The following is an 18,507-nucleotide window of genomic DNA, read 5'->3' on the forward strand; positions in this document are numbered from 1 at the left end:
TGAGGAGACCTACTTCAATCACAGATTTATAAAAAAAAAAAACACAAGAAATCGCCTGTTGAAACCTGAAAAAAAAAAACAAAGTTGAAATAAACAAGAACTTAAAGGTAGCTTAGTCAGAAAATTAACTAAACCTTTAAAATCGGCGGAATATCTAACGTACATGCATAATGCCAACCCTATATTGAAAAGTCAACATTTGCATTTTTTTTTGTGGGTTTGACATTGACGGTCTTCATCTTATGGATATAGAATGAATATGACGCAATGAAAAACTATCCAATCGGAGTAGAAAAACCCTACCGTTATTCCCTTGTAACCATATAATCATGTATACACATTTCAAAATATCTTGGCAAAGTCTGCAGATGGACCACCTTAATAACGTTAGCTCGGTCTACCGTTGTATAATCTACATCCTATATAGACCCCCAACACCTATAAAGGTACTTTATTATGGGACATTGTATGTTAAACCTGTTCCTAATTTCATGCTCGGAGACCTTTCTAAGATGGACAGCCTCGTACAATTTGTTTGATTGTCAGGATAAGTATTGTCACACAGGCTGCACAGAAAAATAAAGGTATATATATTCGTAAACCGTTCTCTTCTTATCATTCAGAAATCGACAAGACACTTTAGGGCCTACTGTTGGCATCTATTTAAAGCGGAGTGATATTGCTAGACCACCAGCACTGCCCCGTGCTTCCGCACGATCACTCTCCCGACGAGAATCTTGTCACGATATAAATGACTCACAAACTTACGGCCTTAACAAGACGACATCGCAGACTACACGTGTTCTGACTTCACTCGTGATCATGGTAGGAACACTTCAAGAAATACACGAACTTCGACCCACGTATATTTGATTTTGAATTTGATTTTGTATTTGATATTGAATTTGATATTGCCTCTTATGGGAGGGGTTGTTTGCAATAATAGCAATGAAGACCTGGTATTGTTGACTTTTAAGAACTTGACATGAGATTATTAAATTAATTTCTCCATAATGGTTTGTATTCCGACACAGATAGGTAGGATATCCATCAACAACGTTCATATCGCATTGTAACGAGTAAAATATATTCATTCTAACATTTTTGTTTTTAATTTTCTTGCAGATGGCAAATTTGGACTCTTGGAGGACCAACATGGCACAAGTTACACTCACGGGTGGAATCCTACTCTTCCTGGTACATTCTTGTGGTAAAATAATCTCCCTTGCATGTCTTCTTATTATAAGTCCTCATGGGATTATACATCATTCTAACGCTTCAAACAATTTTCGTGTCGATATACAACTACAGTACATGACTATTTGACAAAGTTTTCATTTGGAAGCATTTTCTTGTCTAAATTGTGTATAAAGATATTTTAGAGATTTTTAAAGCAGGATATATACATAATACTGTACACAAACAAAGGATAAAGCAATTATTTGCGTGAAAATTTTTTCCATCTTGAAATAAAGAACGGGAATGGATAAACCGATTAATACATTTGAAGTTGTTGTATTGGGTACTTTTGGGGCTCTTCGCCGCAAAGAAGTCTCGTTAAAGAAAGTAGCTTTGATGTTAACATATTTTAACAGTTTAACAATACTACCTACACCAATAGATGCTTTCCTTGAGGTAAATACGGTCATTATAAAACATTATTATTCTTCACTGTCTTTACAAATTGAATGGCCTTGTTTTAATTTCATTCTACAGCCGCCGTGACTTTTACCGTACCAAGTTCCCTGACGGCTAACCGCCAAGTCACTGCGCGGTGTACCGAGAGTGGAGTGCTTGAGTCACAGACAGCGAGTTGGTTCTTGGACGGCGTCCAGATTACTGAGGGCGTGGTCACAAATAGCAATCAGGCTCGACAAGACAAGGGATGGGGTTATCAGGGAAGCATACAATCTAGTCAACCCACAGATTCACACTGTATAGGCTGACCGGAAAAAAGTTTGGTTCGTTATGTAATGCGACCTCATTGCGAAAAGTGAGACAAGGATGTATTTATCTTGCGTAATACGTACACCTCATTTGCTGCAGGTGGCGTGTTACCAGGTAAATTTTTGGTAGAATGTCTCCCTAAACGGGAACATTTCTGCCCTTTTGATCTGCCATAACGCATAAAAGTAAGATCGTTGACAATTTGGCATTTTTTATTGACATCTCAGGACGCTTTGACGGTGTCGTGATATCACTATTGTTTCGTGATAGGCAATTAAGTGTACAAAATATTGATAAGACTGCATAAGAATATCTTCATGTTCGCGAAGAATATTTTGTTCATTCTCTTAGATGTTCACTGTACCTAATATTGACTGAATGTAGGTACACGTATATGTTTATGTTCAATCATGCATTAATTCATTAAAGTGAACTGCATCATTACCACTAAAAAAAAAGCGTTGAACATACTGAACTTTTGTATTTAATGTATTTGGTTTTTATCTCTTTTCAATTTTTTTTTTAACTTTCCAGGCCAAAATAAAAATGTCAATCGAGAACTATACCTTGCGATTCATGTCGTTAATGACACTTTTTACTGGAAGATAATATTTTTTGTTCGAGTGATTTTTGTTTTTCATGAAAGTATGACTTTTAGTAATTCAAGAAATATATGTATTTTTTTTTCTAAGGGAATTGTTTGTTTTTTGTTTTAGTATGAAACTTATTGTACATTTAGGAAGGGTCTTGGATCTGTGTACGTTTGTGTGTTCTGTTTCTTTGTGGTGTGTGTGTGTGTGTGTGTGTGTGTGTGTGTGTGTGTGTGTTTGTGTGTATTTGTATTGTCTGGGTGGATGTGATAAGTGAGTGCAATAGCCAGACCAGAATTCTGAGGGATGATACTATTTTTAACTGTGCGGCATGCGGGAGTCTCCACATGGACATCAGAGACGGAAGTAACCTTTGTGCGGTAAAACTCATGTGGGACAGAAAACTCCCTGTAATGTCGTTCCTGATCATGTCAGCGCTAAAAGTCTCCACGGAATAAAGACTATGATATCTTGAGGCACTTATTATCACTTCAGAAGGTATGAGAGAACATTTGTAAAAAGAACAGCATACTATTTCAGTGTTCATGTAGGTGAGATTTTCAAAAACACGTTAGGGCAGAAACTGCAATGCAAAGAATCGGCCTCTCTACTTACTTAGGAAAGACGGAATTACCAAAAATCAAGAACAAACCCATCGGCAATACTACAACAATGACAAGACTACAGTATATACTCAGAATGTAATTTTTTTGAATTGCTTACATGCACCCTTTGCACAAAACACACATTTTGTCGTTGCCATTCGGCAGGTTTTTTCTGCCAAATCGTTCCAACCGGAAATTAGCATCCTTTGACTCACACATCTATATACAGGATGCCATTTGTTTGGCATCCATGTCAAATGCATCAACCCGATAGTAACGACTATAAAAAGTTCGAGATGTTGACAATGTGCTGATCTAAATAGTAATTTTCTTCGTCGAAGACGACGGAAGTGACATTTGATGGCGCTTAATGATTTGAGGTAAAAAAAGTGGCTGTTTCTAAAAATTGGATGCCCTTGAATGTGTCATGCTAGCCAAACGAGTAACATGAATCAAAGAAACTAAATGATGTAAAAAGTGTATCATCTTGGCTGTTGGTTTCACGAAAAAGCCAAGATTTTCCAAAGAATTAGTAGTTGATGACTCGAGGTCTCGCTGGAAGATATCAGCATGTCTGATGTAGACCACTCTAAGTCACTAGCAAGTTCGCCCAAATAACAGATGTTCACCAAAACGAATTTAAAATCAGCCTGTTTAGAATAAGGCCAAATGAATAAGATCATCTAAGTTTAAATTTGTCGTAGCATTAAGTTTTACACCCCAACGGACAAATATATCTTGTTAGACAGCTGCAAATTTTCTTCCCACTTGACTGATTAGTTTTCATATTTTCAAATGTCCGCATTGAAAAGCTCGAAACATAAAAAGGAGAAGCTTTGATTGTCGTTGTTTTTGGCCTTTATATCTCTTGTTTTTTTCATTATGATCTTGGTGGTTAAAGAAGGATTCATAGTCTTATAATTGGGGATAACTATGTAGTCCAAACGGGAGGGGTGATATTTCAAAGATATTAAAAAAAAACATATTAAGCAAATTATCGAAAACATATGAAAGTGTAAGCCATTTGTGGTGTCGGCAATTGGGACTTTAAAAGCATTGGAACCACTGTAAATTAGTGAAATCTAAACTAACTCATTATCCTTATCTTGTTATCCAGCATTAACGGCTCATATCTTCAAAACAGTAGCCGCATGAAGAATGCCACATGATGTGACAAGCTTGTCACACAAGTTGAGTCGTTTCTGGGGCATAAACGTTAAGCTCTTCATCGGTGTCTCTAAGCTGTAGTAGAAAATAGCGTAGCCGTCAAAAGTTCTCACTAATACCCGTTTACCTGCAAATACAGGCATTTCAAAGAAGACATTGAAATATGTCCCAAAATCTATTTGGAGCATTCAAGCAATACAACTGCATAAGAAAAGGCAGCATTTTCTTCACGAAAGGCGACATTTTTCTGCCCTTTAGCTTGTACACAAGGAATCATGTTTAATGTCTCACCATGGTGCGTACACATGGTTTGAGGAAAAATTCATTTATTGTGGATTTTTCTTGTAGCCGAAACGTACGTCACTAATTGCTGTCTGTGGAGAATTAAAAGAAATATTGATCTTAATCGTTGGCAAAATGATGAAAGTGAGATGACAGTTGAATATAGAAAAATCACATCAAATTATCACTATAAACACCAACTCAAGGATTGACAACAAATAAACTCTGGTAAGGCAATCTATTGCTTTGAAATAGCCATAGTTGTCTGTCTATCTAGATATCATCTCCAAATCGTGTTATACCATAGGCATATAATAATAGGTACAAATATGTCACTCAATTCTATACCAGGGAAGTAATTTCTGAGTTCTGTACCCTTTGCGACGATCCTGACTGTGAATCAGTATGAGATGATATGGAGTGCAAGGCAGAAGGATAGAGTATGCGTTCGGACTGTATAAGTTGGGAGTATTACTGCACGTCTCGCTGCTATCACTACAAGACGTATTACAACATCGAAAGTGTGTTGACCTTCACTCCTTCCGCTGATCATCATGGAAAGACGCTACAGTGCATCATTTCCGGTTCTCAAAGATCGGCCACGCTCAACGTCAGACGTATGTATTCAATGTTATTGCATAGTGTACTAGTATAAGCTGAATGTATTTTTGTGCTGTGTGTGTGTGTGTGTGTGTGTGTGACAGAGAGAGAGAGAGAGAGAGAGAGAGTGTGTGTGTGTGTGTGTGTGTGTATGTGATTTCTGTGTGTCGCATACGTGAGATATTATGTGCCTCTGGACTTATAGATCGTTGGCATACAGAAAAAAAGAGAAATTGATAAATTAAAAATATTCGTCCGCCAAAACTGTCATAGTTCATGTAATTCGGGTGTTTGAAAAATGAATCTATTCTAAAAATTCTTTGTTGGGTCTCGCAAACAAGGACATTATAGCTGTGATCAGTGCCAGTGCGGAGAGATTTACTAGTATTGACATTTCATCCTTCATTAGCGCGCTACAAAACAGAAGTAAGGGATGAATATTAAATATTCTGTAGCCTCCAACTTAGAACTATCAGGAAGACAATAACAATAAAACAAAGCACAAAGGCCACGCTATGAGGAAATTCTCGAGGCATGTGATAAAACATACTTTAGTGTTTTTTTTTCTGTCTTGATTTTGCTTTCTCTCTCTTTTTTCTTTGAAGAATAGTTGCCGGACCGATATCCATTACAAAACGATTATTGAGTACACCATTCAACGCTAGTCGGCAAACGAGATATACAATTTCGCATCGGATCTTTTTTTTTTTCGAATACGAAACTACAAAAAAAAAAAAATGCCAGTAGCCGGACCTCACGAGACATTTTTTTTTTTTTTTAAGCGCTAAACTTTAGAATCGTCATATCATTTTTTTTTTCAGTGATTCATATAATTATCTCCTTACTTATTTTTCTAAATGCATTTATTAGTTTATCCCGATTCGACACCCTGTAGATATATGTAGTCAAGGCTGTTTCGCAAATTTTACAGAGCGTCGCGTCGTCGCCCCAATTTCTGAACAAAAAAGAATGTGTTTTATTCAAATACTTATTTTTCTCTAGAGTAATCATCATTATTATCATTATCATTACTCTTTTTTGTTTTGTGAAGAGCTGTATGGATTTATGGTGTTATTGTGAAACAAGAAAAGAAACACGTTTCTTCTATATATTTCTTTTTAGACGATGGACATCGACAGATTATGAACGTGCCCTCATTTAATTAGCATCCTTTACTTTGGAGAGTCGAAAAAAAAGAAACGGAATACTGAGGGACTAAGTACATTTTGACAAGGGGAAATAATGTTCATTTGAGAAGTCATGTTGCAAGACTTTTTTTTTTGTCTCTTGTAGCATTTGATAAATTTTGTTTAGGGTCTAGTACTATAGCTAGGTCTTTGAATATTAGTAGTATAGATATTTAGAGAGAGAGGGCAATTACGATGGCGTTGATGTGAAACTTTAACATAACAACGTATTTTTCTTGGGCAATGTCACTGTTCTGTTTGTTTGGTTTGGTTTGGTTTTATTTCTGCCTTTTTCCAAATCACACATAGCAAAAGAATATATATATTTAGAAATTAATATTACACGACGTATAAGCTTACATACTGTCTTACTAATTAATTCAAGTACATATACATACACAATGAACACGACAGTATTCGATGTATGAGTCGTTTAGCATAATATCACAAACACACACACACGCACACACAAATGCTCAGAAGGAAATCGTGGAATTAACAGTTGTAAATTATCTAAAGGATGAGTGATTATGCATTCAGAATATGTCAGGTCGTTACAATAAACGGATTTCGGGAAAAGAATAAAAGAGAGGGATTTGAATGAATTGATTTTAGAATTGAGCATTTTAGACATCATAATAACAGAAAAGCAGGAGACCGCGATCATAAGCAGCACTTTGACATAAAATATCGTAATAACTTGTGAGGTCAAAAAGAATAGAGGGAAATTTCAAAAGAGTTATCGTTTATTTGTTTTCAATAGGCATTCATTATTATTATATTGTGCTGAGGTGAGTGCTGTACTGTGCTGTGCTGTGCTGCGCTGCAGTGTGCATGCCATGAAATACAATTTTGTTAATTTAACGTTTGGGCATATAATACATAATTAAGTGTTTTTATGTGTCTTGTGCATGTCTGTTACATATTTCTGCTTACAATATCAATTTTAATATAATCATAAATATGATAAAAACAACTCATGCAGCAAATTACTAAACTCTTAATATAACGCTATAAGCTGTTTAACAGTTTAACATAAAACTTTAACATAAAACGCCCAAAATTTCTTATCCCTCATATACATTATTATATTTCGATAAAATATATTTTTAAGTGCCTTAAGTGCCTTAAGAGAATATGATTTAGTGGTTGCCTTTATTTGCTCAGGGAGATTATTCCAAACGTCTGGTCCACGGTGTCAAATTGACTTGAGAGCTATCATTGGCTTGGGATTGTGAAGGTATGATAATCTTTGGAATATCGAGTTGGGTAAGCGTGGACGCTGGAGTTCACAGTGAATACTAGTAGGTTGTGGAACGAGGAAGGGAGGGTGTTGGACGTGTATCATTTTGTACATTAATATTGGGCATTTTAATGTATGAATATCGTTTATTTTCAGGGTTATCAATTTAGAGAATAATGGTTCAGAGTTTGCAAGACAATGTAAGTTGGTGCAAATGCAGAGTGCTCTTTTTTGGAGAAGGTGAACTGATTGAATTTTTGTCTTGTTGGAATATGCCCATACCAATTTACAGTACGTGATGTATGGTAAAATCAGTACATTATTAAAAATAAAAAGAGACTTTTCTATCAAAAGATCTTTCAGTTTGAACAATATACCTATTTCTCGATATAATACTACTTATATTGTTTACATGCTCACTCCAGGTAAGATTGGCACCAATATTCACACCAAGGAATTTAGTGGACTTGTTTTCTACAAGGGGTAACCCATCAATATGTAAATTACATTGAATATCAGAAGGATGATCATTTTTTAAATATATAAAATTACTTTTATCAATGTTTAAAGATAGCCTATTGCATTTGAACCAATGTTTACAGTTAATTTATTGCATTTGTGTCGATTTTGAGCGCCGACACCGTATATGACCTGTCTTATCCAATGTCCATGAAAAAGGAAAATGAGTACTAAAACACAGTATTTGTGGAATTTGAGTTGTATTTTATAGATCGGCAAACATCACTTTCACTCCTTTCTGAGAGAACGAGACATGCACTTGCGTTTCTGTTTTTGTAAAGTATTTTGTTTACACATCTAAGGCCTACACAGAAAATACGTTTGTCCGATAGCTAATCATCTATTAAATCTCACTTGATGAAAAACATCGTTTACATGGTTATCAACCCAAATGTAGTTTTGACACCTCACAAACAAGAGTGGACTCAATTTTACCTTATTTTGAGGAACCAGCATTGCACCACTGCCATATTTCATTTAGTGGGTTATTAACACGGCATTCAATTTAGGCATGTGCAGGTTTCTCCGATCATTGTTGAAGAGTTTTTGAAATCCTGGCGAACTGCAATTCAGTCATGTCTGCAAAGCAGTGTGAGCATGCATAAATAGATTTTAATCATTGATGCGTGTTTAAACAATACTTCAGAAAAGGAAAGATAATTTTTAAAACTGCATGTGTATAAAAGAATTTATTCAATTGATGTGGACATTTGACTAATGAAATTTTACTTTCTATATTACGAGCAGTTAACTTCATTCATTCAAGTGTTGTCTCTATCTAGCACTGCTTAAAATGAAATTGTAAACCCAGGTTGGCCACTTTAGTGTTTAACGCTGTCCTTCCAGAAAGTGTTGTCATTATTATTATTTCCAGATGACCATTTCACTCCTGGCTCAAGAATAAGCATTTAGCATTAACTCGAACTCGGGACCTCTGTATAAGAGTGAAAAGGCTTAGATACCACAGTGCCGCCCATTGGGTCACGCCGTTCAGTTGAATGTTCAAGTGCCCGTTGCATAAAAGTTACTATTATGGTAACTTTGCCATCCAATGGTAACTTCCATGAAATTCTTGATTTTGATTGGCTGTTGAGTATTGTTGCCATGGTAGTTACCATTGGATGGCAAAGTTACCATAATAGTAACTTTTATGCAACGGGTCTCTGGTCTTATTACAACGGATATAAGCAACAGCAACACATCATTTTTTTTTCTCTATCATTATCAATATTGTCTCAAAGCAAAAAGGATCACTTAAAACATACATCCTCCATATCAACGCCTCTCTAGCATGTCTAGAGGGACGTATGGAAATAAAGTAATTATTAAATATTTCAGTGTTTATTATTTTCATTTGTTCCTTGTATTCATGTGTCCACAATTAAATGAAATTAACGGCAGTTTCTAATATCAAACAATTCGCAGATGGCCCGGCAGATGACGTGATAACTATCAAGACACGTGATCTGGAGTCTTCCCTGGAAATAGAATGTCACGTGATCCCACAGCACCAGCCATATCCAGCCATCAATTCATACGTCATCAAAGCTGATGGCGTCACACTCTCCCAGTCATCTTCTCCTACCACTCACCTTTCTCCACGGCCTCGTTGGTGTATCGAACTGTCGTGTGAAGGAAGGAACGACCTTGGACAGACATCGATTACATCAATCTACTGTCCTAGAGGTATGATAACATGAGTAAAGGTTCTTTGCTAATCCGCGGCTTGAATACAGTTTTGTTTGTTTGTGTTGTTCCATTTTCCATCATAAGAAGATGGCTGGATAGCCCATATTCAACTGCAATAGCTGGTCTTCCATGGGGTCGAGTTGGATGTGAGGCGGGACCACTTCACTGGCTTGTACACTCTGCTCTTTGCGATGAATGAATGAAGTGGGATCATTTATGTGCATGAGTTGTGACTCTCTCACACACGGAACTCCATTTTATGTCCTATCCGAGGGGCAGAGCGTTTTGTCTCTTAGTAGAGAGGATAATGATTCAAAATTGAGCTAACTCACAGCTCTATAGCCATATTGTTAGGTTATGAAAACCTTCCATTTCACATCACCATAGTTAGAACGTCATAACTTAGATAGTGGTAAAACCAGAAACACAATATGCGTCATTCAGCAGCTTTGATTCTTTGACTTTATGTCAAATACCTTTTCAGCTCTGTTGTTCAGCTCTGATGTTTCTGAATCTTTGTACAGCGCCTCCGGCAACTGATGCTCTACAGGTTGAGTTCCAAGAGTCGGGAAATTTCAGTGAGGTGGGAGGTCACGTTAATTTGACTATATCCTGTGATATAGCCTCCCATACTCGACCGTTCCCGCCCATCAACCGGTACGTCATCAAGAGAAATCGTCAAAACGTGTCGACCTCCAACTCAGTCACCCTGTCGCCTCGACCAGAGAGATGCACGAATTTTACGTGTATTGGCGAAAATGACAATGGATCGGCATCTTCAGTTGAAACCTACTGTCCAAAAAGTGAGCATATTCTTTTACTATTTGACAGTTTTATTTAATGTCATATCACAATACTCATGTACCCATTCATATAACATTATTGTGTATAGAGATATTCATAGATCAGGGGCGGTGCAGCCGTGGGGGCCGTGGGGGCTCGGGCCCCCACACTTTTTGTGCACCATACAAAGGAATACATAAGGTGTCATCACTTTGGGCCCCCACACTTTTTTAAACCCGGAAGTACGTAAGAGGCACTACAATGGGATGAGAATGAGCTGAGGACCTTTTTTTTTTTTCTTTTGCTTGTCAGCTGAAGAAACCCGGAAGTGGACGGGTAGAGATGAGCTGAGGACCTTTTTTTTTTTTTTTTTTTTTTTTTTTTTTTGCTTGTTAGCTGAAGAAACCCGGAAATGGACGGGGAGAGATGAGCTGAGGACCTTTCTTTTTTCTTTTTTTTTTTTTGCTTGTTAGCTGAAGAAACCCGGAAGTGGACGGGGAGAGATGAGCTGAGGACCTTTCTTTTTTTTTTTTTTTTTTTGCTTGTTAGCTCATGAAACCCGGAAGTGGGCCCCCACACTTTTGAAAACAGTGCGCCGGCCCTGTAGATTTTAATGTGTGCATAAATAACCTGTGTGCACTTTTTTCCCTGGAATATTGCCTCTAGATCTTATACATATTATATACGTGCCAAGTTATGTGTAATAAATGTGCATAGAATAACACATGTTCCGTGTAAGAAGACCAATGCGTCTAAATAGCATGCATGTGTGAAGAAAGGGATATGATAAACATTAAAATGATCTTTCTAGTTCAAACGTGACAACAACGGATATTTATCATACAGTTTTGGTTTTTTTTTTTTTTTGCAAAATGTTATTTCTGATATGACGTCATGATTATTCTACTTCAAAATGGTAGACCTTTTTATGGCTTCCTTCAAATGCTCTCTGTGATTTGTTGGCAGATCCACCACGTGACCATATCATTAACATTGAGTTTGACGAAGATTTGGACGACAGTGGCCGAGGTATTGTCACCATATCTTGTCACGTGACCGACATCGAACAACCCTACCCAGCTCTAGAAAGGTACGAGATCAAAGTTGGAAGTGAGACAGTGTCAAACTCGAGCTCGTCATCGTTCACGGTATCGCCAAGCCCTCCAGGCTGCACGAACGTCACGTGTATTGGAATGAATGAACTTGGTTCCACATCTACAGTGAATCAATTTTGTCCCACAGGTACTATCATGTGATCAAGTCTTTAGTTAATGACTGGGACGCTAGAAATAACGAGATTATAGCTTTAAGCGGAAGGGGGAAAATAAACATCAAGAATACAAATGAACCCTATGTATATATACTAAAGCTTCATGAGCATTATTTGATGTCATAATTACGAATATCAACGTTTGTTGTTATTGGTTCTGTTTCCGTCTTTAGATGAAAATATGCACAAGTTACATAATATGTAACTTGTAGTGCCTACATTGCATTGCAAGTTACATAATATGTAACATTATAGTGCATACATTGCATATACGCACAGTATGAAGAAACGGGGGATTGCCTGTTCAGCCATATCTGCAAAATATGAAACCCTCCTTCACGGGTCCCGGATATTGTATTCAGTGAGAATAGTTTCCCAATCATGAATGTCTAAAAGTATCCTTTAAACTTTCATACCTGCATCTACAGCGCTAGTCATCTATTGCTAACATGACATCATGTCTAGAAGAGGGTATTTCTGACCGAAACTAAACCAACTACAAAATTGATGTTTGTATGGGTTCCCTGATACTTCAGCTATTCTTAACTTTGCAAGAGTAAGATGTGTAGATTATTCATTTCATACCTGTATAGATAATATATAGATAAATAATATGACTTGGAAGTATTTAAAAGTATATGCGAGATGTTCTCGAATGTAATTTCCCCATGTTTATAAAGTAAGGTTACAACTAATGACTATGAATGATAGTACATAATATTAGTTTGAATTTTTTTCATGATATCAAATTAAGATCCTCCAGGGGAAGACATCATAACTCTGCAGATTGAAGAGCAGATAGTCGCGAGCGAGGTTAACCTTGTGATCACGTGTCACATCGATCCACGTGACCAACCCACACCTCTAATCGACTCATATGAGATCTCCGTTGACGGGGAGACGATTTCATCGTCAAGTGTCCCGTCTGCGATTCTGGAATCTCGTCCCAACAAGTGTATCAACATCATGTGCGAAGGACGGAACAGACATGGCTCAACGCGTTCTACGGATTTATACTGCTTCAAAGGTAAATAAAGAACTTCTACTTTGGATGTTACTCTGGTGTCCTTTATTGTTTCTACCGCAACTTAGACATTCAAGATAATTCGCAAAATGCAGGTAAATTTGATTTTTAGTTTGGCTTTTCCATGATAGGCTTTTTGTTTGTTTCTATCAAGCTTTAGTATAAGAATGCATATGAATATTATTCTGTTATAATCACAGCGAAGTTTCGATCTCAAATATGACACAATAATTATGCTAGTCTTAGCACGTGATAGGCCTACCTGCACGTGATATTCCAAAAACATTTGAAAGAACGGCGTATGATGTGTGGTGTATCTAAATTCTTGAATAAATAGATGTCACACTTGCCTCTTGTCTTGTCTTCCTAACTTTGATAAGTGTTTTATTATAGCCTCATCTTCGAATTATATGGACACCTTCATCCTTTATCTGTATTGAATGACAATAGATGACATAATCGATATTCAGTTCAACGAGCGCGTGGGAGAGAACAACGGGGAAATGTACACAGTGGTCTGTCACATCGACGAGGAGTACCAGCCGACACCAGGTATCCATACCTTCCTCATCACAGCCGATAACGTCACTCTCTCATCCTCCCGCTCGCCGTCGACTGCCTTCACCCCTCGAGCCAACGGGGGCACCGAAGTCACCTGTACGGGATGGAACGATTTTGGCTCCACCACTGCAACCAAGACCTTTTGCCCGTCAGGTAAGCCTTGACATAAGCCTGAAAGCATGCTTAGGGAAGAATAGTATTCAGCTATCTGTTTCATATTTCAATTTATGAGTATTATGATTTTTGTAAATGGTCCTCTCATTGTTATCTTTATAATGATGTTCTTTACAATCTGAGGAGGGAATACAGTAGTTATGGAGGTCATCATTTAAGTTTAGTGCCATCCTATTACTATCAAAGGAAAAAGAGATTATTGGATGATATCTGAATATCCCGCTTTTCATCAACACTGTTCAGTCCTTCTTCTTTGTTTTTTGGAACTATGCTTTCTGGAAGGAAAAAAAAAAAACCACACCATGCAAATAGCAAAGCTGATAACTGAACTGAAAGCATAATAGCACATGCACTATAGTCTAAAAAAGGACTTTTCCCACTATTTTGAATATTTTGAGTATCTTTCTTATAACTGAGACATTCATAAACAAAATGTTACGACAAACACTCACACCTGTTCACACACACACACACACACACACACACACACTTATGAACACGCGCCCGCGTGAATAAAGTCTTTTCAATGAAAAGACGTTGGGTAATTGGTAGCCTACAAAAATATTCACAAATTAAAAATACCTTGTTGTTCTGTTTCTGCGCGAAGGTAGCCTTCATGAGTGTTCTAGATCGATGTACGCTTAATCTCTGAAAAGCGGAAGTGAGTGAAAAATCATATGATATCATATTAAATGAAGTTACAAATTTCAAAAAAGTTAAAAGTATAAAGAGACGATGGATGTGACGGAAAAGAAGATTGCTCTCCATCTTAAAAATTTGTTTCACTAAGATTTATCATTTTGTTGTTGAAAGACATAAAGTTTACAAGGAAACAGTAAATGTTGAATGAATTAAACATAATTGATCTCTTTCATAGGATATTATTATCCTATTTTTGCTATTATTACCCCCACGTTAATTAAGCAAATGAACCCGCACGTTTTTGCCTGCGATTGAGAACCTTTTACATTTATCAACCTAGCATATTACGAAATCATGTTTCATGCTGTCTTTAGGACTTGACCATTTGTCTCATTATCTTTCATAAACTCTTAAAAGCTGTGGAAATAATAGCAGAATTTCAGCGTCAAGGAGCTCTTCAACGATCGTCGACAACTTACGCTCTTCTCGTGGTCGTGTTCTTCCTTTCCGTAATCGTCTGCATCGCTTACGTCAACAGAAGAAGAACATTCTTCCCCCCGGACGAGGTATTTAAAAGATGATCGGACTACAATGCCACAAGAAAGCACCAACACCCTTCAACTTGCACTTCACCAGAGTAAAAAAAAACCAATGTGTCAAAGTGTTAATCAGCAACTTGTCCTCAAGGCATGCTGAGGGTCTTTCATAATGATATAAATATACGCGTCTCCACCTCAGCTTGCATGAAAACATGACAGTTTTGTCTATAAGATAATTAATGATATCATTTCATATGAGTAACTAATACCTTTCTTTCTTTTCTTTCTTTTCTGATTGTGTATAGTCAAGCAAGTGCGGTTCATGACCAAAATTTAAGTGCAATATAAACGAAACATAATCTTGCCAGTGGAGGTAACTTATATCGTAACCTGTACAACTTTGATGTACGTACATATTCGTTTGCGTGGGTGTGGGTGTGTTTGTGATTGGATGGAAGGGCAGATTGTTCGCAATGTCTGTTTTGTCATAAAGATTATGTTTGTATCGGTTTGTAAAAAGTTAGGAGTTGCTGTGAATGCGACCCCACAGAAAGTAACGGCTTACAAGTGGCTAAAGGGAGGCGAGCCAAGGGGTCTTACGCCGGTATAAGCGAGAATTGTTATTCGCTACAGTGTAGTGTCTTAACTTACTTTGATATTTCACAACAGCTTGCATCTATAAGTGTTATATGGATTATTTTATAGACATCATAATGTACATTCCAACTGGAATTGATTGGTGATGAAATTCTTTCTTTTCAGGTGCAGAATTTCGACCAGTAAACGGATTCATCTTGGACTTACGGAATACTCGTTTTCCTCATTTTTGAGAAGATGGTCCATTTTCGCCTCGAATATTCATCAGTGTGACACTGGATAACCGAAGAGATAGATTTTATCGTAACTGTGCCATAACCAATGATTACAATGGTCTATGGCTATCCTACTTGATCACATGTTCATAAAATGCACACGAGTGCGGTTTCCTGATTTTTTTTTCACTCCACGCAAAGTTGTCAGACATTAAAACAATCATCAAATTGTCGAATTCATGCCCAACTTTATTGGGTGTTATTTATCATATTCAATATGAGAAAAAGAAAAAAAGTCACGACCATTTTTATAATAGTCATTTACAGTGCAATCAGATTTATTTTCCGTAATCAGATCTGCGATAAGAAGTTGTAAGGGGTTCCTGGCAAGCAAAATATAACGCTACAAAATATTGTTTTCATTTTCATTTCCAGTTCTCCCATTTGATCCCAATATGTCCAAAAAAAAAACAAATCACCACACAGTCCCTGTTTATGCGGTATCCTTGCAACTACAACGAGTTCTGGTTTGTTCGAACTTTTGTTTCAGAACTGCATATTGTTGTTTTTTCGAGTGCAAATGGTAGATAATCATAAATATCTTACCTTTTCTGATTTAATGTTATGCAACCTCGATACTTCGTATGAAACTTGCAGTAATTCGTTATTCTAGGATGATATTAATCGAATAATACTTCGAACCTGATCAGTCAAGGTTACTGGTATTACTTTCAAAGGAAAAATATGGCCTTTTTAATATTACTTTTGCTATTTCGAAATGTTAGTAAACAATTTCATTTGCTCTTTTCTTTTGTTTTTCTCCCTTATTTGTCTAGTTGCGATCACCATTAATTTAGCGGATATTCAAGCATTAAAACGATCGTTAGTTGTGTTGGTTGTGTTATGCCGCATGACTTATTACTGACTAGTCCTTAAACCAGTTAATGTTCAAATAATATTGCAAAATTACGTATATTTCTACTTCATTATCATTAACATACGAAATCATCTATCTCTTGTAGCGATAAAATCATGGCATTTTAAAACGCATGACTGCAATGTCATAAACGCCAATCATCAAGAGAATAAAACCGGTTTATTCGTACAAAGAGACTCACATCACTTTCATGTGTTTTAAAGTGTCTATATATTGTGTGAGGATATTACAGATGAGACTGTTGTTGTAATATCCCCTGGGATATCCCCATTGTGCTTGTGATTGTGATTGAGAGGAAAGAGTACACGAAGAAAAGAGAAATATGAGAATATATTCTGAGAATTATATTCACACAGCTGTGTACGAAATTCCAGTGTAGATGAAAATATAGGTTCACAAATTCTTAAACGTGATAATCAAAGACAAATTCTTAAACGAGGTGATCGATCGAGAAATGCAATAGATATTTGCAAACGAAAAGACGAACATATGAAGAGTTTGTTTGCAAAAACCAATAAGTCCATATTTCCCAAATGGAGATATTTGCGATTAAAGCTCAAGAAAAATAAAGAGAATAATAAGATTTTGACTTCTTTTGACCATAACTTCAAAAATGTACTTTTATATGTAGTTACCAATATATGATTTAAAAGGTATTATTTTGTACCTTATGACAGAGACCGTACTTCAAAATCTTCAAAAATTGACTTTTTTTTTTGCGAACAAACTCTTCATATTATAGCCATCATATTTGAAGGAAAGAATTTGTGTGAGAGGATATTATATGGTCAAAGCACAGGGGAGAGGGAACTAGGGAGAGAGTGCGTAAAAAAAAGAAGGAGACTCCAGAAGAGCGAATATTCAGGAAGCTAAAGCAATAAAGTGAATTGCAAACATTCTGAATACATTGCATACATAACACATATCCATACACAATATTACAATTCTTGTAAATATTGCATTTATTGTAGATGACTTTGTACAAAACATTTAATTGATATGGAATTTTGAAAAATCATCTCCCGAGCAGTGGATACACTCTCTGCCTTTAAGTAGGTCCTTAAGTGCCAAAAAGTCAAGCAATGTATGTTCGTCATTTTTCCTTCTCTTGCTATCTATATGTGATGAATCAGACAAATTTCACGAGCATGTCTACCAAGGTCGTCTACTACAAGTACTCTGAATTCAGCAGATTCTCTCTTTGACAGCTCCTCGCAAAAAGTACACATGATGAGACATTCGCTGCTCTTTGTACCAATGGTTATACAAGAAATAAATGTTGAATCTCTGAAAACTTGAAAAACCAACCAACCAACCAACAAACAAACAAGCACTGTTGTAACTACGACGTTGATACTTGCGCTGGATCACAATTTAGAATGTCAAGTCGGTATAATCACGTACACGTTCAATGTAGACTGAACCAGCTGCCTGTCGGGTGTGTGCAGGCACTATATGATATAAGACAGAAGATTATGAAAAAGGGGTATGGCCTGGTTCCGTAATGCTAATTTGTGTGGCGACGTCGTAGTCCACCACGGTACTGGGATCGAACCTCACAAATCACACATTACAACAGGCGGCCATCTTAAGGCTCTCTTCGCCATCATGCCGCTCACCTCTAGAGCTCTCTCCACAGAGGTGGCGCCCTTTATCTAAGCTCTCTTAACATCTGCTTGGAAATAAGAAATCTGTGTCAAGCTCATGCCTTACGAAGTAATCATAATTACACCCCAAAAACATGATCATGAGCATTATGTCTATCCGTGATGATTAGAATTGATTATTAAAGATAACATGTATAACATTATTTGTTTCAAATTGGAGGATTAAAGTTACACCTTTTTGAACTCTTCGTATAATTATATATATATATATCTATATCTATCTATCTATCTATCTATATATATATATATATTAAGCATATATATGTATT

Source organism: Diadema antillarum, unplaced genomic scaffold (assembly GCF_040938485.1).
Source record: "Diadema antillarum isolate AM-2024a unplaced genomic scaffold, OU_Dant_1.0 seq00000048_RagTag, whole genome shotgun sequence".
NCBI classification, from domain to species: Eukaryota; Metazoa; Echinodermata; class Echinoidea; order Diadematoida; family Diadematidae; genus Diadema; species Diadema antillarum.